The sequence below is a fragment of the Schistocerca americana genome, chromosome 5 (assembly GCF_021461395.2).
Source record: "Schistocerca americana isolate TAMUIC-IGC-003095 chromosome 5, iqSchAmer2.1, whole genome shotgun sequence".
Classification (NCBI taxonomy): domain Eukaryota; kingdom Metazoa; phylum Arthropoda; class Insecta; order Orthoptera; family Acrididae; genus Schistocerca; species Schistocerca americana.
In genome coordinates, this window is record NC_060123.1 from 673,982,202 (window position 1) to 674,006,749 (window position 24,548).

Sequence of the window (24,548 nt, forward strand, 5' to 3'; positions counted from 1 at the left end):
TGGAATGAAATCTTTGCTCTCACAGAGAAGAATTTGTGTTAAGCATAATGAAAATACTATCTGGACTCGGATAGTCGGCGACTGATGACCTCAGATGTTAAATCCCACAGTGCTGAGAACCATCTGAACCATTTCGACTCGGATAATCGACAGAGGTATCCCTCGGGAGCTATAAAGAGCCCTCTCCTGTTCACAGCGTACACGCGAGACCTTGAAAAACCTTTTTCGCTGATCGTTGCCTGTATACGACCGCTTATTCCGGAGGGAAAGCAAAAGAAATTATGGATAATACTGCATCAAACCTTGGAATTTGGTTGAAAGAGAATGGCCTAGAGATCATACCTGAAAATTCATCTATAGTTATTTTTACACGAAGAAGAGTTCCAGATTGCTAGGGTCGTATGAAGGTTGGTGGAGTAAATATCAAGCTAAGTTACTAGGCGTGTCTCCAGACTAAAGTGGAGGCGTCACATAAATGATATTTCTTCCAAGACAGAAATAAGGATGAATGCACTGAGATGTGTGTCCAGCACATGGTGGAGATCACACCTGTGTATTCTGCTCAACTTGTGTAATAGACTTGTGAGATCAGTCTTGTATTACCGATGCATATTTTATTATTATGGATCAGGAAATTCGATATCGAAGCTAGACGAACCAATATTGTATTGGAATGTGCAATGGGGCAATACTATCCACACCTATCACTTTCTCCTTGTTGAGGCAGGGAAACCATCACCGAGTATCAGAAGGGAAGTGTTTCGAACAAATTCGTTTCCAAACGAATCTCACAGACAAGACTCTCTCTAATCAAAGGTATCATGAAGTATTAGTTATACACGGAAAAAGTTAGCTATTTCTCTAGAAAATGAAAGAAAATCGCTGATTTTGACATCTCTTGAATGATGGTCCTAATACGATGTCTCAGCAGAATTCCTTGCCTCATTCAAGTGCCAAGAAGAAAACTTATTTTTGACAAAATCGTAATATAAAGATCCTCCAAACCTGAAGACTGTAATCAACATTTTGCTCCATACTATTTTCATGATTTCAACGGAGATCTGTACGGATGGATTCAAGGCCGTCGACAACGATAAGAAAGATGTGTAATATACAACCCTGCAGAAAATTATCAAGTCCTATATTCTCTGCCCAAGAAGACAACGATCTAGTACGCGGAAGATATACCAGTTACAGAAGCAATGAAATATGGAAGATCTTGCAGAAGAAGCAGTATGGCGGTATTAACAGATTCCCTAAGTTTACTAAAGAGCCTTAAAATACTGAAATGGTACAAAAGTGTGTCACCTCTAGTTACCGACATTATTAAAGAAGTCGTTACAAATATGCAAGCAGGTTTAGTAACAAATTTCTTGAGGATTCCACGGCACAGTGGCATCTTTCATAACGAAATAGTAGACAGTGTAGCGAAGCGAGCAATGAACTCCGGCAAAATCCTAAATGAGGGACTTTCTTATCAAGAAAAGCTGAGCTTAATAAATGAAAAAGCGAGAAACGACTGGAAGACACAATAGGATCCGATCAAGATATCAAAAGGAGTACAATACCGCCAGATACAGCCTGAAATAGCGTCATTGGACTAGGAGCAGGGATTCATAACAACATTAGGAGCATGCGCTAAAGTCATGGCAAATTCTCAATTCAATTGTTCCGAATAGGATTGAAGGATGTGATATATGGAATGAAGAAGGAGACATGAATCACCCACTGTTATCGTGTGCCAGATTCAAAAATGGTTCAAATGGCTCTGAGCACTATGGGACTTAACATCTCAGGTCATCAGTCCCCTAGACTTAGAACCACTTAAACCTAACTAACATAAGGACATCATACACATCCATGCGCGAGGCAGAATTCGAACCTGCGACCGTAGCGGTCGCGCGGTTCCAGACTGTAGCGCCTAGAACCGCTCGGCCACTCAGGCTGGCCACCAGATTCAAGACGACAACAAAAATCCTTGGTTAACTCAAAGATTCTTCTTGCAACGTCGGCTGCGATGTCGTTGTCAACACAAAAGAGTGCCCACATTTTAAATATGATGTTCAGCCTCTTAAATATGTGTGACACAACTATCTAGACATGATGTGTGGATTTTTGTTAGTATATGTTTTCTTGTGTTAATTACTGTGGTATAATCACTTTATGCGTAGGTTATAATGGTGATATGTATTAAGCGTTTATTCATACTCTAAATATTTTTGTAAATAGTAGTTGACGATGTGTATAGGACAATAACATTAAGAAAGATACTTCGTAAATGTGATGGATGGTTTATGGCGATGGCCAAAGGCCAAATAAAAATATAAAAAACGGTATCGAACTTTTATCGTGTCTTTCCTAAGTTATGTGGATTTATATTTTATTCTGCGCAAAAAACTGATAGTAATAAACTTCAGAAAGAGTTACTAGGAAGCTTGGTGTAGTCTTCATTATTTAGAAATTGATTTTCTCACATAAAATTATTCCAGGCAGTGAACTGGAGATAAAACACCACAGACCTCGTAGAGGTCAACACTAAATTCAGATGAGAATCTATGATTTCTATTTAAATGTGTATTCCGCTTTGTTATAATTAATTACTAGGTGACACATGCCTTTAAATAAAGGTTTCTCGCTTGAGTTCATAACTTTAGATTTTGAATGGGTTATTAGCGGAATATCACACGCGGTGGCATTGAGCTGCCATAATGTTTGTGTGAATCTAAGTTATCTAATGAGAGAGAGTGTTCCAGCTACTGTTTGCCAGGCGTTTTACTGTATGACTACGGACGATAATTTTGATGTGGGTGCCAACAACGCAATAGCGAAATTGCGCAATGGAATGCCAAATGTACCGAATTATGAAAAGCTTGAATTGATTGTTTAAAAGATTTATGAGACAATACATTAAAAACTGAAACATCGAACAGATAAATACCTTTTTATTGAAATTATTCATGACTTTAGTGAAGTGTTTGGTAGGAACTTTGCGCGTGAAATTATTCTGTTTTAGTGAATTGTTGCACTGTAGGATAGTAATTAAGTGCAGGAATAAAATTTTGCTACATCCGACAGGGACGATATTAAATGGAGCATACCCCTTGTAATGGTTCTTTACGTGACCATTACGGCACTCCAACCCCAGTTCCCGATACCAGTAATATCGTACTACTTTCTGCGAAGTAACGGACCTATTTTTGTGTCAATATTTACATTTGGTTTTATTAATGTATAGGTACTCAGATATATCGATATATTACAGTGATATGGTTCTTGTGTGTATTCATTTCTGTGAGACAGTCATAGTCTTTGGCTTACTTGTAACCGTTTTGGCGCGAATGCGCACAGAGCAATTTTTGTTTCACTTTGCAGAAGTTAAGTAGTTATTTCGCTTTGTAAAAGAACAGTCAAGTCTTGTGTTTGGTTAAAGTGGAAATTAAATGTATGAAGGTTGATATAAAACTGTTTTCTTGATGATGTGACGATTAAGAAGAAGTAGATGTGAATTTACAAGAAGTTTAATAAAAATGTGGATCGTGAACACCAAGTCAAAAATTATTTCTACCATACCATTGTTCTGACCTGGGGTTGTTTGATCATTAAGAATTTCCTGAAAAACGCATTTGTTAGGTCTTCAAATATTGCTAAAATACAGATCTGGACCTTCTAGCAGTCAAAGTGGAATCACCCTAGAATCAACAAGATGAGCCATTACAACTTCGATGAAATCTACGTGGGAATCTATTCAAGATATGTGCCAAAATTAATGACTTTTTTACAGTGACTTCATTATTTCCATTCTGACGATATCATCCACAGTCAATAACTTTGTTGTTGCCCGATAAAGCGAACATATGCTGCGTGAGCAACATTATTAATCTGATTTCTAACCTACTTTGCAAGTGGTGGTACTGTTAGACCCTCGAGTATACAGTGATGGTATAACGAATGCCAACGTTCGGAAGAGTCGCAGCACCAAAAAACAGGGAGTTCATTGGCTCATACTTCGCGAGAGAGAACGTCAGGAACACCTTATTCAGCACTTAGACAACAGTGCAGAGCAGATGCAACGCCCTTCGGTAATAGAACCATGTACAGTAACTTCATATAGAGGTGATACAAGAACGTCTTCCAGGCTGCAAACTGTAAATAAAGGAACGCTCTGAAGGTAGACAAGAGTGCTATCAGGCTCAGTAAACGGGAGCAAATTAAGTCACTCATACAGGGGCACCACGTCATCGAGTGCTATAAAATCCTCGCCATCCTTTCACTCACTTTCAGATCACTCCATCTGCATGACTGGTAGCGATGGAAGGCCAGCTCTACTAGTTGCAGGATGACACTATCAATACGATGAAGTGTCGCCAGTCACAGCCAGCTTGGTGTCCACTGCTACGAATCTGCAACTGTCTGGCTGAGGGAGGAACTTCAATTCTGTGAGTCGCATTCCCGCTAGCACACCCGTGACTACCAGCAGATGGGGAACAGACCGATCTTGCGTGAATGAAGAACCAGTGTACCCATGTGTCAGCTGTTCAGTTTGGGGGCAGGGAGCCCAGGGTGCCACTCTTGAGCAGTACAAATACTGACTCGGATTGTCTGCCCTTCCTGTCGCTGTTGGGGCTTCCCCCTGCTCGCCATCCTGCATCTTAACCCACAACAGCGGCGATAATAGAGCATCCACAGATTTCTAAACTCTGAGATAATGTCATAAAATCTGTAGTATCAGTAAAAAACTGTGTAAACTTCGGTTAGGAACTTGTTTTAAAAAAACAATTGCTGGGTATTTTTCTTTCTGGTGTCCTTCCTGTCTATACAGAAAGCAGAAGCTAGTCCCTTTTTATCGCTGTGTAACTTAATTACATCTGATTCAAAGCAACAATGATTTTACTTAATACTACCATTATTCCTTGTCTTTACCTGATTTTAAGAGACCTTTGGAGATAAGAGAACCACTTGTATGAACATCAAGAGCTCAGATGGAAACCCAGTTCTAAGCAAAGAAGGGAAAGCAGAAAGGTGGAAGGAGTATATAGAGGGTCTATACAAGGGCGATGTACTTGAGGACAATATTATGGAAATGGAAGAGGATGTAGATGAAGATGAAATGGGAGATACGATACTGAGTGAAGAGTTTGACAGAGCACTGAAAGACCTGAGTCGAAACAAGGCCCCCGGAGTAGACAACATTCGATTGGAACTACTGACGGCCTTGGGAGAGCCAGTCCTGACAAAACTCTACCATCTGGTGAGCAAGATGTATGAAACAGGCGAAATACCCTCAGACTTCAAGAAGAATATAATAATTCCAATCCCAAAGAAAGCAGGTGTTAACAGATGTGAAAATTACCGGACAATCAGTTTAATAAGCCACAGCTGCAAAATACTAACACGAATTCTTTACAGACGAATGGAAAAACTAGTAGACGCCGACCTCGGGGAAGATCAGTTTGGATTCCGTAGAAATACTGGAACACGTGAGGCAATACTGACCTTACGACTTATCTTAGAAGAAAGATTAAGGAAAGGCAAACCTACGTTTCTAGCATTTGTAGACTTAGAGAAAGCTTTTGACAATGTTGACTGTTCTAAAGGTGGCAGGGGTAAAATGCAGGGAGTGAAAGGCTATTTACAAATTGAACATAAACCAGATGGCAGTTATAAGAGTCGAGGGACATGAAAGGGAAGCAGTGGTTGGGAAGGGAGTGAGACAGGGTTGTAGCCTCTCCCCGATGTTATTCAATCTGTATATTGAGCAAGCAGTAAAGGAAACAAAAGAAAAATTCGGAGTAGGTATTAAAATCCATGGAGAAGAAATAAAAACGTTGAGGTTCGCCGATGACATTGTAATTCTGTCAGAGGCTGCAAAGGACTTGGAAGAGCAGTTGAATGGAATGGATAGTGTCTTGAAAGGAGGGTATAAGATGAACATCAACAAAAGCAAAACGAGGATAATGGAATGTAGTCGAATTAAGTCGGGTGATGCTGAGGGAATTAGATTAGGAAATGAGACACTTAAAGTAGTAAAGGAGTTTTGCTATTTGGAGAGCAAAATAACTGATGATGGTCGAAGTAGAGAGGATATAAAATGTAGACTGGCAATGGCAAGGAAAGCGTTTCTGAAGAAGAGAAATTTGTTAATATCGAGTATAGATTTAAGCGTCAGCAAGTCATTTCTGAAAGTATTTGTATGGAGTGTAGCCATGTATGGAAGTGAAACATGGACGATGTATAGTTTGGACAAGAAGAGAATAGAAGCTTTCGAAATGTGGTGCTACAGAAGAATGCCGAAGATTAGATGGGTAGATCACATAACTAATGAGGAAGTATTGAATAGTATTGGGGAGAAGAGGAGTTTGTGGCACAACTTCAGTAGAAGAAGGGATCGGTTGGTAGGACATGTTCTGAGGCATCAAGGGATCATCAATTTAGTATTGGAGGGCAGCGTGGAGGGTAAAATGATGTGATGATGTGATGTTTTGGTTTGTGGGGCGCTCAACTGCGTGGTTATCAGCGCCCGTACAATTATCCAATCTTTGCTCAGTCCAATTTCGCCACTTTCCTGGATGATGGTGGAGGGTAAAAATCATAGAGGGAGACCAAGAGATGAATACACTTAGCAGATTCAGAAGGATGTAGATTGCAGTAGGTACTGGGAGATGAAGAATCTTGCACAGGATAGAGTAGCATGGAGAGCTGCATCAAACCAGTCTCAGGACTGAAGACCACAACAACAAACAACAACCTTGTAACGATGAGTGACGAACAAAGTTTGAGTTATTAATATTATAGTGCTATTGGTCGGCTGCCATTGCTGCAGTCTTGAATGCATAGTGTATGGTGAATAAAAGAACCTGTACTTATTCTCGGTGCATTTTACGAAGTACAATACCTTTTAAAGAATCGTTCCAGTGCAACGCAAATACTGGCATTGAAATACTGATATTTCTTCCTACTGTCACCCATTACTCTGTTACCAATTAACCAAAAATTGCCATAATTAAGCTGTGTTCTGGTGAAATGCAAAGTGACTTTACGACCTTATTTGTGAAAATACGTGTTATATTTACGTGCGCATTGCAACACTCCACCATGATGCTGAAAATAAAAGGGCTTGACACGCGAGAAGATGACAAGCTACCTGTAGTAAATAATACACAAGTGGTCCTGAAAAACCATGCAAAATAAAATGGAAACCCACTGATGATGGCACAGTGGTGCTGAAACATGTTTCGGAACCTGGGAAAAACGGTGTTTTGCATAACTGGCGGACCTTACATCCTACAATTTTAACTGCGAACAGGGTAAACACAAGGGGCTGCAAATCCAAATGATGAATTGCTGATTGCTCTGATTCTCGTCTCTACTGCCGTCATTAACACAATTCCGATTTTCGTTCTTGCTAGCCAATTGAAACAAATAACTTTCAATATTTCAATAAAAAGGAGGAGGAATAATAATGGCTATATTATGCAACCGTTACGAAGTTTTCAGTCAATGGAAGAATGTATGAAAGGTCTTAAAACTGAACAACAAACGAAAATTAACAACATATTTGCGCAATTATAAAAAATCTTGGGTATTAAATACCGCTTCAGCTGTATTTAGTCCTTTATTATTGAATCGCTATCGATTTCGTGTTACTATAAGCCACATCCTCAGGTGAACATCTGTATAACAATAAATCCAGTAGGAATAACAACCCTGAGACGTACACTGGTATGGTAAATTATTTTAAGATTAAATTTAAAAAAAAATATTGAAATCTTTTACATGAGAATATTAAAAATGTTAATACTCACACGACTAAAATATTAGATCGGAAAAACTCGCAATATTTTTATGTAACATTCGTTGACCATCAAAACAAAACGCCGCTAAAAGGTGGTATGACGCAGAATAATAACAGCCAGATTCCAATATAGTGGGTGGTTCCTAAACAAATGGTATCATAGTGACCCATTGGTAAGGAGAAAAGAAATGGAAATGATTAAGACCTAATTTTAGGCCAGTATGAAAAATCAAGAAGTGGTTGCCATACAATGGAGGGATGTTCCAACTAGACAAAATCGTCAAGTAAGCAGGTATTGGCAGAAAGTGAGAACCTGAAAAGCAGACTTACCGCTTCTCCGATCTATACGGAGCCGAGTACAGGGGACGCAGCCGCGTGCTGTATCATACTGACGGCAAGAAGGTAAACAGCTTTCCTGTGGACGCCTCGTGCATAAGCTGATGACGCACGGGCTCGACCGAGTGATTGGCTGTCTTTCGGGGCTTAATGTTTTAGTCATGTGAGTACTAACATTTTGATATTCTCATCTAAAAGTTTTTAATATTTTTTACAATTTTTTTTAAAATCCTAAAATAATTTACCATACGAGTGGACGTCTCAGGGTTGTTATTCCTTCTGGATTTATTGTTATTCAGATCTCCACCTGAAGATGTGGCTTTTAGTGCCACGAAACCGGTAGTTATAATGAAGGACTAAATACAGCTGAAGCGGTTATATAGCTGTGGTTGCTCCCACCTACAAGGTTGTCTGCACAATTGTAAAAAAGTCTAATGATTTAACGAAATTGGCTTATAATTTCAATAATTTATCACTAAAGTGGAGTGCTTTAACAGGTGAAGCTGCACAACTAGAAACGACCTATAAAAGTTTTCTGAAAGCCCTGCATTCTTTGTCTATGGATCAAAAACAATTAAAAGACACTGCATAAAAGTCAGAAAATAAGGTGACACTTCGGTGGAAGAGCCGGGGGCTAAAGCTCAGAAACAATTTGATGATAAGTGCAAGCACAATATTCATGAATTTTGATAGTGGATTTCCCATAGAACTGTAGAGATTAATAACAAATTAGCTACAGAAGTGCGACTTGTGGAAAATGAATGAATCACTACTGCAAAGATGGCATAATTGCGGTGAATCAATAAAGTCTCAATAAGTACAGATAAAATGTACTTTAAGCAAAGATTTGCTAGAATGCCGTGACGCAGTTGTATCGCAAATCACAACCATCCAACAGAAACTGTCTGCAGTTAGAAGAATAGTTCAAGGCACTCCATGAATTACTTGCGCATCCAACCATGTACGGTTACGAAATTAATTATGATGATTTATCCCTGAACTGTATCCTATATGAGGTGGGAGCTACATCTTCATTACCTTTTGTCCTGCTTGAAGAAAATTTACTTATGCACAGGCAATTCCAGGTATTTTCACTACGTAAGCGTATCACACACCCAGTTATGTTCATAAACGATTTCAAAAGTGTGTTACCTCAATTCTGGAGTGAATAGCAAAAGATTCGATTTACAACAGGCTGTATTAGGGTGATGGCGCCTTCTGGGAAACACAAACGTTAGTATCATGCCAAACTTATGAACAATCTAAAAGAGCATTTTTATGCAAATACTGATCAGGGTGTTACCAGGAAAGGATTAGGACACAGGTGTTCAACCCTGACTCATTTCATGCTAAATAGGGTAGCGGCTGCAGCTACATTAAGAAGAACTTAGAGAATACTCTCTGTGGGGATGAGACAATTTCCTCATGAAGATGTTTTGAGAGTTCTTCAGGCAAGAAGAAGGTACAATAATCATCATCCTGTTAACCAGGGGAACAGGGGTGGACAGTTTTGTAGAAATAGCAACAAAAGTTACAGTAATTCACATAACGCAAGCCAGAACCAAGGGGATATGAAGGCCAGCTGGCAAATATTTTTGAAGCGACCAATGAGCCACAGCTGGCTATCTTTTACGAAGCTTCACCAAACTTATTCGACCTCATGAAGCCCTTCAATTATGGTTTTTTTATTGGACAGGAGCAATCAACGTAATCATGTTAACCTATTTCGATATAATGATGGTATACAAGATGAATTGACTGTGGACCAACACATGTGTTCTAGTAACGCACAGGTATTAGCTCAACCTTCAATTAAGGCTATATATGGGGAAAATCCTACTTCAGTTGTTCTAGACACGTCTGCCTCTGTTAATCTTGTATCACAGAGTTTATTTAACAAGATTAAAGACATAAAAAAGTGCTGACTTACTGAGTAGAGAATTCCTGTATAAGCCTAGATCTGTCTGCAAATTCGCAACTAGTCAAATGGCAGACACAGGTGGTTATTGTAATAGGAAATGGAGTTATGTTGTGCCTGTTCCTAATTCTGAAGGATCGCATAGTCGAATGTTTACTTGGTATGGATTTTTTCCTAGAAAAGGACATAAAATAAGACTTTTCTTTGGGTAAATACTGTTTGTGGACCAAGGGCAATGACATTGTAGTTGATCTGACAAAAACCCCAGTGAAACATAGTGACTACTACCAGGATGTAATACAAAATTTCTGAAAACAAAAAGTACATCTTTGTCTCTGTGGACAAAGTGAAAACATCAAACCTTACATCCATGATAAAGTAATGGAATCATCGTATCTCATTTCAGAACAACAAATAAAACTAAAAAAGTACGAAAAGATAATTAAATCGAAATCCTTAGCTGCCGACAGGTGTTGTTGATACGGACAGCTGAAAATGTGTGCCCCGACCGGGACTCGAACCCGGGAACTCCTGCTTACATGGCAGACGCTCTATCCCTCTGAGCCACCGAAGGCACAGAAGATAGTGCGATCACTCATTACTTGCGCCAAATTAAGCTGACGAGTCCCGTAAGAGTTTGGCCAAAGCGTGCGCAATCGCACAGAAGAAGGTCAATGGCCGGGTAGCCTTTAACTATATATGATGATGGTGTCTGTTCCCGAAAGAACAGATACCATTGATGACCGTGCAGCTTCTCTAGAATGAAATGATAATGAAATCGAAATCCTTAGCTGCCGACAGGTGTTGTTGATATACATCAGTGGAGACAGCTGAAAATGTGTGCCCCGACCGGGACTCGAACCCGGGAACTCCAGCTTACATGGCAGACGCTATATTCATCATTGAACTACAAGCAATGAGCACAATTGTGCTAGTCCATACACAACCTGAAATTTTAGAGGATCTATTGCAAAAATTTCACCGTGTACAGCTTGTAACTAGCATCGATTTTGGATATTCCTACAGGCAGGTACTACTACCTAATGGCTCTAGGAACTGTACTACTTTTGTCCATCTGGTGTAAGTTACCAATTTCATGATTACCATTTGGACTTCATGTAAGTTCCAATGTATTTGTTGTGGCATTAGATACAGTTCTAGGACCCAATCTGCTAGACAAAGTGACACTGTATGTTAATGACATTTTAACTGCTTCAGCTTGCTGGATAGAACGTTACGTATATTCTCACAGGCTGAAGTGACAGCCAACCTAGAAAAATGAAAGTTTGGTATGGAAGAAGCTAAATTTCTAGAACAACTTATATACCCTTCAGGAATAATACCTGATACTACTAAAATGACTGAAATAAAGAATTTTTCAGGTCCTAGAACAAAGTGGCGGCTAATAGCATTCATCAGTTCCTATTCGTTCTTTCGTCGTTTTGTCCACAATCAATTGCTCAATAGCCCAACACTGCCAAGTTTACTAAAAAAAACTGCGGTATGATGTTGGACAGACACATTTTGATGCTATAAAAATGCTTCAGGACATTCCAAAACCCTTTATTATCCCAACATGAGTTTAGAATTTTATATTGAAGAGGACGGATCTTTTTCTAGATTTGGAGTCTGTCTACTTGGATGACTGATAAAAACAGTAGAGTTAAAGTTAAAGTGATTAATTCTGCAAATTAGATAGTTTCAGCTACTGAGATGAAAGCTCTAACCGTAATATGGGTGTTAAAGATATTTAGCTACTTCATTTATGGCAAACACGTTAACATATTTTGTGATCACCAAGCATTGAGGTTTTTGTTAAATTGTAAGTAACTTCACGGTAGAATCACAAGGTGGACTCAATTCCTTCAGGAGCATAGTTTTGAAATAATGCTTGTGATAGATAAAGACGATGTAGTTGCAGGCGCCTTGTCACATCTACCACTAGCTCTAACTAAGCTTAGACCTATCTTAACTTTTTTCAGTACAACTGTTATCCTAGAGAGACGAGATACTGGTAGAAGTAAACCTGTGGGGGCCGGGCGTGAGTCGTGCTTCGGTGGCTCAGATGGTAGAGCGCTTGCCCGCGAAAGGCAAAGGTCCCGAGTTTTAATCTGCCAGGAAGTTTCGTGAATAAAATCCTCTTGCGGAAGCAGAAAATAGGGCCTTGGACATATTCAACAGGGTTTTTTCAGCAGATGTATAATGAGGGGTGAGTATGGGAAAACCTAGTAGTTTGTCCACAGCTATCAGGATTGCCGCACAGCTGGAGGAGATGGATATTGCGAATCAGAAACGGACTGACATCAGATGATACAGACTTGGATGGCAGGTGAAGAAGCGGTGCCACGACGAACAGTGCTCTGAATGTGGTGAGGTTGGGGATAAGGCGCATGATTGCACCAGCAGAAAGCAGGATAAGCGTAATAAAAAGAAGTATTCATTAAACGTGAACGGGACTGCTCTAACCGTCAAAGTCATCACAGATAAAACGGTAAAGTACAAGAACGTGTGCAGAAATGGACTGTTGCTTGATTGGCACAGTAAATAATGAGGAACATAAATTCTTGGTAGATATGGATGCATAAATGGCAGTTTTTGGTATGGACCTCTTGAATAGGAGGAGATTTCAATCTCAGCGATATAGGTTACGTGGAGCGAGTAACAATGAGGTGGAATCACTGGAGACGACCGCGCTCAATTTTAGCATTTGGGCTGAAAGATTTAAGGAGCATTTGTAGGTGTTACAACACGTTGGTGAGAGTTATGCTGCAATTCTCGGATTCCATTTTCTGTATAAACATCAAGCTATATTTGATCTTTCGCGAACTGTGGAACTTTGTTTCCATTAGGGGAGAGACCTGCTAGTGAAACAACGTCGCAAGGCGCACCTGCCACGATGGTGGTACCAACTAAATTGCATTCACGTACACTAAAGGTTAATCTGCGGGCTTGCATGCTGGCAGGTACAGGAAAATTGATCTATGTTAGTGTAGGTGAGAATTTGTCAAGAGAACTAATATGCATAGTAGAACCATTGACCTGCAACGAAAAGTCACATTGTTTTCGACAAAGAGCGTAAAAACATAATAGATGGAGAAGTTACGGTTCCCGTGACTTTGGAGAATTTTGGCATGGAGGGGGTCAGTCTGCCAAAGGGTCTAATGGTTGTCAAGGTTGAGTGTCTTGGAAGATGACATTGATAGGTTGGGCGACGACCACAGCCACAAGCATACTGTTAGCCATTCTGCACTACGCGATAAAGTCGAAAACTTACAAGGGAAAGATAGGGAAGACACGGAAGCTTTATTGCTTGGATTCACGGATTTATTCAGTCCAATGGTCACCAGCGACGCCTATAACATAAAATGGGATACAAACAGAAAGCAACACTCCTGTGTATGAGAAACCACACAGGGTCCCAAAGCGTTTGATGGAGGAATTCATTGACCAGAGGATACTGATAGCTTCTGGAGTGCGAACATTGCCACTGTGCCAAAAAAGTCATGGGATGGTACCAAGAAATACGGCTTCTGTTGTGATTATCACTTCCTAAATACAAAGACTGTCACTGATGCGTATCCCGTCTCGAACATTATAGACATATTCGACAATCTAGGCCAATTTGAAGTAGTTCAAGAAGATGGACCGAAGACAAATTTTTCTACAACATGGGTACACTATTAGTACCGTAGGGTGCCATTTGGACTGAAAAACACACTAACAACATTTCGGACTCTGTTGCATGGAGTGCTTTGAGGGCTGAAACTAAAAACATAATTTTACATGCAAAGGATATAGGAGAACGCAGAAACAATTGGAAGTAGTTTTTAAATGACTCCAAGCAGTGTACCTAACACTCAGTGGCAATAAGTGCCATTTCGCTCAAACGGAAGTAACTGTCAGGGGCATGTAACAGTCAGGAAGGAGTAGAACTAATCCATGGGTGATATCAATGGCTCGCGATTTTGTACCGTCACGGACTACAGAGCAATAATTTTAGGCCACTGTAATTATTACAAGAAGTTTTTGAGGAATTTTTCATGAATTTTTGAGCCCTTAAATTGTCTATAATGAAAAGGAGTGACATTCAATAGGTCAGTGGAGAATCAAGCCATGTTTGACAAATTAAAACGTGTTTTGGTATTGAGTCCTGTGTTAATATTTTCTAACTTCGACGAAACGTTCATCTTGTTGTGTGATATGAGCAATACGGCAATTGATTGTGTTTTTAACCAAATCGTGTATAATAAGCAACATCCAGTGGCTCATCCACTGAGGGGATTATTGAACTATGTGGAATGCAAGTATCAGTAACTGAAAAAGAAATGCTAACCATTATTTGAGGTATCACCTACTTTCGCTGCTATTTATATAGGTAAATATTTAGGGCAGTTACTGATCATGCTTCCCTTAAATTGCTTTTGGGATTGAAAGACCCGTTCAATAGGGAACTATGGTGGGCATTGAAACTGAGTGAGCTTAATTATAAAGTGGTACACAAACATGGGAAGCACACTAACACTGAACAAAGCAGGAAAACTGGAGCCCTGCAAGTACTAGGCAAAAGTCTGTCCGTGAAAGGCACAAGTAGCTGACATAGAATGTTGGGCCAGCCACAGTTGGTGACACATGATGGCTTGTTGTACGTATCAAGTGTGGATCACGCATGATGGTTCCCACATCATCCAGAAACAAATTATTGCAACACTATTGGGAGGTCATGGGGGATGTAAAAAAATGTATGTGTAGCTGAAAAGTTTTGGTGAAGAACCAGAAAGTAAGATATTGAATAGTATGTGTTTAGAAACTCTGCGCCATGTGTGAAAAGAGCAGATCGTAATCACAAGCATATGACGTTACAAACGTTGCCAGAAGCGACAAAACCATTTGAAATGCTTAATTTGAATATTCTTGGAACATTTAATAGGGCAGCAGCTGGAAATAAGTATATTCTCATAATCATATATCGCTTTTATCAGTATGTAGCAATTATAGCGATTCCGCGCCAGTGAATGAGCACTTTCACAAATTTGATGGTTAATAATGGGATACTGGTTTTTGACGTTCCTGATACAAATTACAGATCAGGGTAAAAATTTTATTTTGGTTCTCTTGAAGCAGTTTGTGTCACCAGCTTTGTATCCATAATCTTTACATTAGTCCTTTCCACCCACAAATGAATGCATGTACCGAGAAGCTTCATCACACAGTATCGAAAATGTTGAGTCATTATGTAATTACGTCGTTATGTAAGTATTCAGCATGGTAATTGGGACACGTATGTTCAATACGTCATCTCAGTGTGTAATAATTTACACTATACACAGTTATACACAAGACAATAATTGTACACTATAGAATAACTCTATAGTACTTACAAGTACGGTTCTTGCACCATACAAGGTGGTATACGGTAGAAAGATGCCATCTCCTATCGAGGTTCAGAAACCTAAATTTTGCATTAATGAGGAGTCGTTGAAAAAATGACGAAACGATTAAGAGAAACTTGCAGAAGGTAAAATGAGTGAATACAAAGACACTTGAACGTCAGGAACAGATGGGGCAATGTACAGAGAAGTCGCCACAATATCAACGGGGTCAGTGGGTTTTGATTTCAAACTCTTGTACACGAAAAGGAAGAACTGAAAAGTTCTAACTGCCCGGATACACAGTAATTGACAGAGATGACATCATCAGTACATGTGAAGGTGCAACTCCTAATGTAGACATCGATTATTTATATAAGCTAAGTCAAATCCTTCAGTGGCGTGGCAGATGCTTTGCTACACATTTCAACACCACAGGCGGTTGAGAATAACGCCAAGAAGACAACAGTTAAAAATGATAAGAGTTCACATAACATCCCGTATGCATTAATACATTTTTAATTTCCTTTTGTTCCTTGCGTACATTTTGACTCATTATTTTTGAGCCATTGGGGTTCGTGCTGTTTTAATTTGGGGTTTTGTCTCCTGCTGCACTAGGTAGGTTATGGGATTCACATTATGTAGTATTTTGTAGTATTTTATATTAAAAAACTGGTTGAAATGGCTCTAAGCACTATAGAACGTAACATCAGTCCCCTAAACTTAGAACTATTTAAATCTAACTAACCTAAGGACATCAAACACATCCATGCCCAAGGCAGAATTCGAGCCTGCGACCGTAGCAGCAGCGAGGTTCCGGACTGAAGCGCCTAGAACCGGTCGGCCACAGCGGCCGGCTTTATTATGAACCAAAGCTTGTGGAAGGAGGGAGGGGGAATGGCGAGAAATTCCTTTCTCTCAGGTGGCGTGATGACATGCGAAGCTAGAAGGGAAATGGGTACAAGTACACACTAGTGAAGTACTAATAATTTCGGAAAACAGGGAAAGTTATTCTCCCATGTCCTTGGAAGAGTTGCAGGGTGTTACCAACACGGGAGTACCATGTTCTGTTCAACCACGGTACTTCAGACTGACACAGAAGCATGAGAGGTGGAATTATTTCTGGGGAAATCTGAAGCAACGATGCCGGAGGGAAGTATTAACCCCCCTACACGCATTTTCAAAGAATGGGCATACGTTGAATTTATTGTGTTTATTCTGTAGAGAGTATAATGCTGAATTGTTACAAAAAATGAAAGCCACAGGATATGTCCAAGATGGAGCTAAAAGACAGAGGAATGCTAACGAAAGGTACAGTTTGTGACAAAATTGGCACAACATTTCGCCTACCAGCCGAAATTACGGGAATGACAATGATCAGTTTGAAAAACCCGTTGCTGTTTTGGCCAGTAAAGTCATTAGAGACTCTCCTAATCCAAAACCAAACATTTCTAAACGACACTTTAGGCGTGGATGTCCCCTACTCCTCAGACCAATTAGCAGCGTCACAAAAGAGGTAGGTTTTCGCAGGACAGGTGTTATACAACACATCCAGCAGTGCCGTGGGAACCAGAGTACAGCTCATGGACGTAAGATTTTCAACTACCAGTACTATGATGATTCTGGTCGCCATTTGTGTAATTTACATTTATTACAAGTGAAAAACGATGCGACGCCCAGTATTACCTGTGCATGAGTTAACTGTCCCGTGATTTAGCAAAATGTCACAAATTACTCTGGAGTGATCAGTCGAATCGTAGATCTAAGCTATAGGACATAAGAGTGAGGAACTGGCTAGGAATCAGTGCAACAGCTTAAATTTAAAGGCAGATATATCCCATAGGAGGTGAAGTAATAGAACATGTATACTAATTAGTTAAGTGAAAAACTCGGAAGGATTTTATAAAGGTAGGATTTTATAAAGGAAGGATTTTATAAAGAGCACTGGAAATGTTGCACAGCAGAATAGTAATTAAGTGCAGGAATAAAATTCTGTTGCAGCTGGCTTTGACCACACGTTACTGCAGCAAGCCCTTCGAGTGTGCAACAATGTTGTAACCAGTGTCACCACAGTACAAACAGGCAGGAAACTCATTGTCTCAGACTGTGCGAGAGATAATTTCAGGAACACCTGATTCGGCAAGTAGACAAGAGTGCAGAGCGGAAGCAAACTCTTCTGTAATGGGACTACGTGAAAGCTACAGACATTACATAAAGAATGCTCTGAAGGTCTGAAGTTAAACGTTAGGCTAGCCAATAGCTCTAACAGGCTCAGAGAACGGGAGCACTTTCGGTCATCTATATATCATGTGTCATCGAATGCTTTAAAACCATCGCCTTCCTTCCACTCAGAGTCTGGCCAATCGTCTGCGTCAGTTATACCGATGGAATGCTAACTCTACTAGTTGCAGGATGACTTGATGAATAGGATGAAATGTCCCCAGACACCGCTAGCTTGGAGTCTACTGGTATGAGTCAGCAGCTGTCTGCCTATAGAGGGAACTTGAACTGTGCGAATACCCGGAGATTATTATTATTATTATTATTATTATCGCATGCATCAATGACAGTAATACACATTTAGCAAACAAAGAAATATATATAATAATGAACATGTGAAATTATATATAGTACACAAGTTTTAAAACGGCTCAGGCTACACTCGGATGTTGATGGACTTGATCTAGCGGAGTGCCTCGTGGGATGCTTGATGGAGCTTCTCAATGCCACCACGGAAGCGTCTGATTGGACAGTAATTCACAATGTGGCTCATTGTTTGGGTGTCACCACAGTCACGCACACTGTCACTTGAAAAGCCCCGCCCACATCTCGTGCTCGTGCGGTAGCGTTCTCGCTTCCCACGCCCGGGTTCCCGGGTTCGATTCCCGGCGGGGTCAGGGATTTTCTCTGCCTCGTGATGGCTGGGTGTTGTGTGCTGTCCTTAGGTTAGTTAGGTTTAAGTAGTTCTAAGTTCTAGGGGACTGATGACCATAGATGTTAAGTCCCATAGTGCTCAGAGCCATTTGAAAAGCCCCACTTGTGCATGTTGTATTTGCACCTACCCTCTGCAGTCCGATATCTGTTTAATTGCCCTCGCACCTCCCTTGGCTTGTGGAATCATGGAACTGGAACTTTTTGACTGTCTACAAATTCGTGGTTTCGGGTTCTTGTAGCTTGCCACTCACGTTTCCACCCTGCGTCCTGGTCGAATCCTGTGGATAGCATTTGGGCTCCCATTTCACATGCTGGTCTTCTAGATTTGAGGCGTTTCCTGGGCAGTGATGGCAAATCGTCATGAAGAGGGATCGAGTTGTTTTCAGAAACTTGCTGACAGAGGTTGTAACGGGCAGCCTTTCGACGGGCGTCTGGTGGACAGATGCTTGAAAGCACTGGTAGCCAGCAAGTAGGTGTAGACCGGACTGTACCACTAATTACTCTCGTAACTGAGTTCAGTTGGACGTCTACTTTCACTACGTGGGCGCTTCGGAGCCAAACTGGTGCACAGTATTTTGATGCCGAGTATACCAGTGCAAGGGATGCTCCTCGGAGGACTGATGTGGTTGCTCCCCATGTACTGCCAGCTTTCTCACAAGGTTCATGTGGTGTCACCGCCAGACACCACACTTGCTAGGTGGTAGCCTTTAAATCGGCCGCGGTCCGTTAGTATACGTCGGACCCGCGTGTCGCCACTATCAGCGATTGTAGACCGAGCGCCGCCACACGGCAGGTCTAGAGAGACTTCCTAGCACTCGCCCCAGTTGTACAGCCGACTTTGCTAGCGATGGTTCACTGACAACTTACGCTCTCATTTGCCGAGACGATAGTTAGCATAGCCTTCAGCTACGTCATTTGCTACGACCTAGCAAGGCACCATTATCAGTTACTATTGATGCTGTAAAACATGTACCGTGAAGAGCGATGTTCACCAATTGTGGATTAAAGTTAAGTATTCCAGAAGCTACGTACCTTTTTTGCTAGTCTCAATTTCTTGTCATTTTCCAGACCTCACGCCAGCCTGCGTGAGCTTAAACGCGTGCCTTTCGGCTTCCTCATAGTGGCTTGGCTGTCTTGCTAAGCCACAGCAGTTCACTCGTGTTTGTATCTTCTTGGCCAAGTTGGAAAGGTGTTTTTTGTATGTTAAAGTTCTGTCCAGAGTGACTCCCAGGTATTTTGGCCTTTCGTTGTATCTGACTGTGCCAAGAGGACCGAACTGTGGACTGATCTTTGCTGATGAAAGGCGATTAGAGAGGTGGAACAGGCTTACCTCGGTTTTAGAGACATTTGGTCTCAGTCGCAACGTCTCAAAATACTGAGACGATTTAAAGATAATTCCAACAACGATTACGAAATTAACAACAATGCCCGGAGATGAAGGCCGAGACAGTCTTCCACGAATAAAGACTCGATCTTCCCATCTGTGAGCTACTCAGCTTGGTAGCAGGGTGTCACTCCTGAGCGGTACACGCACTGTCTTACTAGCTGTATGATGGGACAGCCTACACACCATCTCGACGACTGACAATAGGGACTGCAGATTTCTGAGGCCAAGGCTAAGTGCAGCTTCATTCAAAGAGAGCGCTGAGGGTCTGACAGACGTCTGCAGCCACGGCAGGCTGCAGCGACGCGCCGGCCACCGTACCCTCCGACGACGGGGTCACGGCACTGACGTCAGACACTGCTAGCACCACACCAGTAACACCTCGAAAGGTGGTGACGCGCTACCAGTGCTTCCGTGCGATGCAGGCTCTTCACGCCCATTGGACGCTGCGCTGGGAAGAAGACAGAGTGATTGCAAATCTGTCAGAAATAAATGACAACTGAATGGTCTACAGAACCACTCCACCACACCTCTCCACTCGACTACCCTTCACCAATATCGGAGGCCACATCTGGCGACCCCATACAAAAATTACACAAACACGACAAATTTTTGGTATGATTAAGCAGGAAGCAGAGGACAGAATGTTAGTGGAAAATGATTTACAGTTTGAACAATGTCTCAGGAGGTCACTTTCAAGTTGGGAATATAATATCAAGTGGACCATTTAGAGTGGAAATGTGATGCTTATGAGCTCGCCTACAAGAGAGAATTCACAGTTTGAACATTTGCTGAGGGAGAAAAATATACTAAACAATAAAATCTCTAGAACAGCGCCAAAACAGACAAAAATGAGGAAAAGTTGGTGATTAGGTGAACAGTAAAATAGATAATTCAAAGACCGATCTGAAAAATGAGTTATGAGAAACAAAGAGCGAATTGAAAAATGAATTAAGTGATACAGATGTCAGAATAGACGAGAAGCTCACATAAGTCACGACCATGTTAAAATAAGAATTACTAAACAACAGCAATTGGGTCGTAGGCGTCAGGGAAAGGGTGAAAAGTCTAAATTCCACTCTAAAGTCAGGACGACTCACCAATGGTCATATGGTATCTAAGACAAAAGATGTACAAAACTTTGTGATTAATGACAAAAATGCTAATGTTGTTAGAGCTAACGCTGAAAGTATAACAGTTCATTTTCCTAATGACTGTGTGGAATCTGACACTTTAATTAAAGCAGTTTGCAATTATACCAAAAGGAGAAATTTTTCCTGCAGTAAAAGGCAAATATTTACCTAAACTGTCAAAAGCAGATGAACTAGAAATCTTAATTACTTAAAAATATTTCTCCCTTGCAAACGATTTGTGTGGAAAGAAATACTTGAATTTTTAAAAACTTTTTATGTTTCGGAATGATTATGAACATTTTGTAGTCAGTTATAGCTTAACTGATGGTCGAAGAATCCGAATGAATTTTATAGTCGGTTTAGAAGCAGTGGCATACCGTTTTGTAGCAATGCTGCGAATAATGTGGGCTTATGCACAATACCAAATTTTGATACAAATTTTTCTAATTTTGAGTCACATATTTCAATGATTGATCAAGAATTAGATTTATTTCGAAACAACACTGTAACAATGCTAATGATGCAGTTAATTTGCATGGAATGCTTGATTCTGACAATATTGTGGTTTTGAGATGACGCTTGTTTTAAGATAGAGAACAAGTGTGATTTGTGAAAGTAAAGCTATGCCAGTTTATGTTCAAAGGTCACGTAGTTTTAGGGTGAAAACTAATTTAAGGAGAAGATTAACAGTAGGGTACAAAATTAAAGTACTAGAGTTTACGACAATTAAGAAACGAAAGACACCAAATTATAGAGTAATGCGTAGCACTCTCTTTTATCTTATTTGTGATATGAACCTTGAATTTTGCTGCTTCAAATATTAAATGTTTTCTGCATGAACTATATTTTACGTTTCAAACGTGATTATCCATGTTGTGTGATTTTCAAATTAATGTATGTGGTGAATAGTATACAAAAATATTGGGTATCTTGTGGCAATTTGCAAAATTGAGTTCATTATTGGAATGATTATGGCTAGACAGGGAGGTCAGTTTGGGTTCTGCTGCCATGCAAGAGTATTGAAATAATGATTAATGGAACAATACAGAAGCTGTTGAAGGTAGTACTGGAGGCAGAGATCTGAATAAAAGTTGAAAAGCGGCAAGCGTTTTGAGTGCTGGTTTCATAAATAATTAGAATACATTTATCGTCCTGAGGGTGACAACAGGTAAATTCGATTTGAAAAATATTACTGATGTCATAAAACCTTGCGACTGGCAGCAGGGTGCCTCGTGTAATTTGCATGTCTCTCCTTATTAACTTGGTGTCGGTTTTTAATTGATTATGAATGTCTGGGGTGTGTGTGGGACATCCGATACAGGGCAACAGGACACGCAGGTCAGTGACCTGTGTACGGGACTGCAGTCTGAGTGGCGTAAGATTCTGGGAAGTGAGGTCGGACTCATACCTACGGAGGGCGGCAAGCATTGTCCTCCCATGACGACTGCTGTGGGCAAAGGTCCGGCCTCTAGCTGTATGGCGCCATGCGCAGTAGTCAGGGGCGAATTTTCCATGTTTTCTTCTTTTAAAGATTAGAATCTGCCGCCCATAGAAAGTGCTGGCATCCAGAAACAAACCCCGGTCTCGTAGTGGTCCTCTCTGAAATTCTCAAACCCGGTTGCGAGGTTGTGGATGTTGGCGGGAGAACATGCAGTTGGCGTAAGGAAGTCTGACGTCAGAACGTAGTACTGAAATGAATACTTTTTGATAGTAGGGGAGAGTTTCATGTTGTCAAAATGTTCAAATGTGTATGAATTCCTAAGGGACGAAACTGTTAAGGTCATCGGTCCCTAGACTTACACACTACTTAAACTGACTTATGCTAAGGACAACACACACACATCCATGCCCGATGAAGGACTCGAACCTCCAGCCGGAGGGGCCGCCAATCCGTGACATGGCGCCTCAAACCGCGCGGCCACTCCGCGCGGCTTCATGTTGTCACTGGAGGCTGTAAAAAACATACTAATTTTGGTGGAATTCCCTGTTGGAGGGAATGCTCATGGATGGACCGCAGTGGTTCGTAATTTTATGATTGATGACTGGACCCGTTTGGCAACAAGGATTACCCGGGGTGTAAATGAGTGCTGTATGAAAAGGACTTGACGGTAGGATGTAAAGGAGAACTTCTTACAGTAGGACGTGAAAGTGTCTGGATCGACTTGGCGTAGCAGTGCGGTATAGAGTGCTGCATCTTGGAGGCCTGCTCAGATACGGACAATTCTTCGTGAAGGGGCCGGCACGTCTGCACCGTACAGCCCGACGCATCAGTCTTACTTGTGGTGAACATAGTTGGCAGCATTGGCAGAGTAGTTAAAGGAGATGGCAATGATTGTCACTGTTCGAATCAAGCATTACAGGATTTAATAGTTGTCAGCTGTCACTGAACACCAGGAGACAGTAAATTCTTAGCAGGCCAAGAAGCAATAACTGGTAGGGGAATGAAATTGCTTTCCATTCAATCCTTATGTGAATTTGGATGGAGCTAATTATCACTGGTTTTGGTTGTTCACTAATATGTTGATCTCATAAGTACGTATATAAATAAATGTGAACATTGAGTTTAATCATTATTTCTGTTTGATCCCTTCACATACATTATATTGTACGCATCTAATTTATATCCTGGAAGATATGAGCAACCAGCTCAAAATTATCGCCAACATATTACTCCAGCCAGACAGCAGATAGTCAGAATGAGATATTTGTTTTCCAAACTCCCACTTTAAGAGCTATGTATAGGGCGGTAGTTTTCACATTACCCATTTAACTTCGCACAAAAGCATTTGGAGGTTAGTTTTTAAATAGGTGGCCTGCTCACAATTAGTTTTGTAGTGTTGAGGGACACTCATCACTGTGGCATTGTGTACTAAAATAGTAACATGAATGAAGTAATTACATGTATGATATACATATTACATAATTTTTGCGACATAATACAATTAAAAATAGAAACTGATTCTCTGAGTACAATTGAGAAACAGTCAATATTGTAGTTACACATGCTAAGTATTTTACATTATTACATCATACATTTAGCAAATATATATTTTATAAATCAAAATTTTAATATTACAACTCGAATGAAAAAATTTGCCTTCTTTAACAAAATTCAGAAGCATTATAGCTACCTATGTGAAATACTTTGAGCTATTAATTGTGCACCTATTTAAGATACATTTGTTATTGATGGAAATTAATTGTAACTTGTTATGTCATCTGAAATAAACAAGCACTTCTTTCTTTAACAAACGATTACAGAAATTTAAGACTTGGTTGCCCATAATGGTACTCTTTACATTATTCATATAGCAACCATTGAACACAGACATATTTGTGGCTGAAAACAGCTTAAAAATAACAAATTATGATGTACAAAACATTGCTTCATTGAAGAATTGGATTAAATAGTATCTGTATCATTCATTAGCTCATCATCTTCTTCTTGCTCTTCTTTTTGTCTTAAGTTAAAGTAGTAAGACTCCAGCAGCTATCTGTAAAACTTAAGGTCTGGATTAGTGTCCGACTAAGTGGGTCTTGGGGTAGCGTCTTTGCTTCAAAATCACAATGGTTTCCGTCCCGGGTTCGAATCCCACCGTTGCTTAAATATTGATTAATAATCAGCATTGGCGGCCGAAGACTTCCGGCATAAGAAGTCACCCTCATTCTGCCAATGGCCTTGTCA

The 24,548-nt window shown here is 40.5% G+C and overlaps 1 non-coding gene across 1 annotated transcript; it reads right to left on the bottom strand.

Moving 5' to 3' along the window:
* Positions 1–10,546: 10,546 nt before the first annotated feature.
* Trnat-ugu lies at positions 10,547–10,621 on the bottom strand. The gene has a single exon. It is a non-coding gene; the product is annotated as a tRNA-Thr (tRNA).
* Between the last annotated feature and the right edge of the window lie 13,927 nt (positions 10,622–24,548).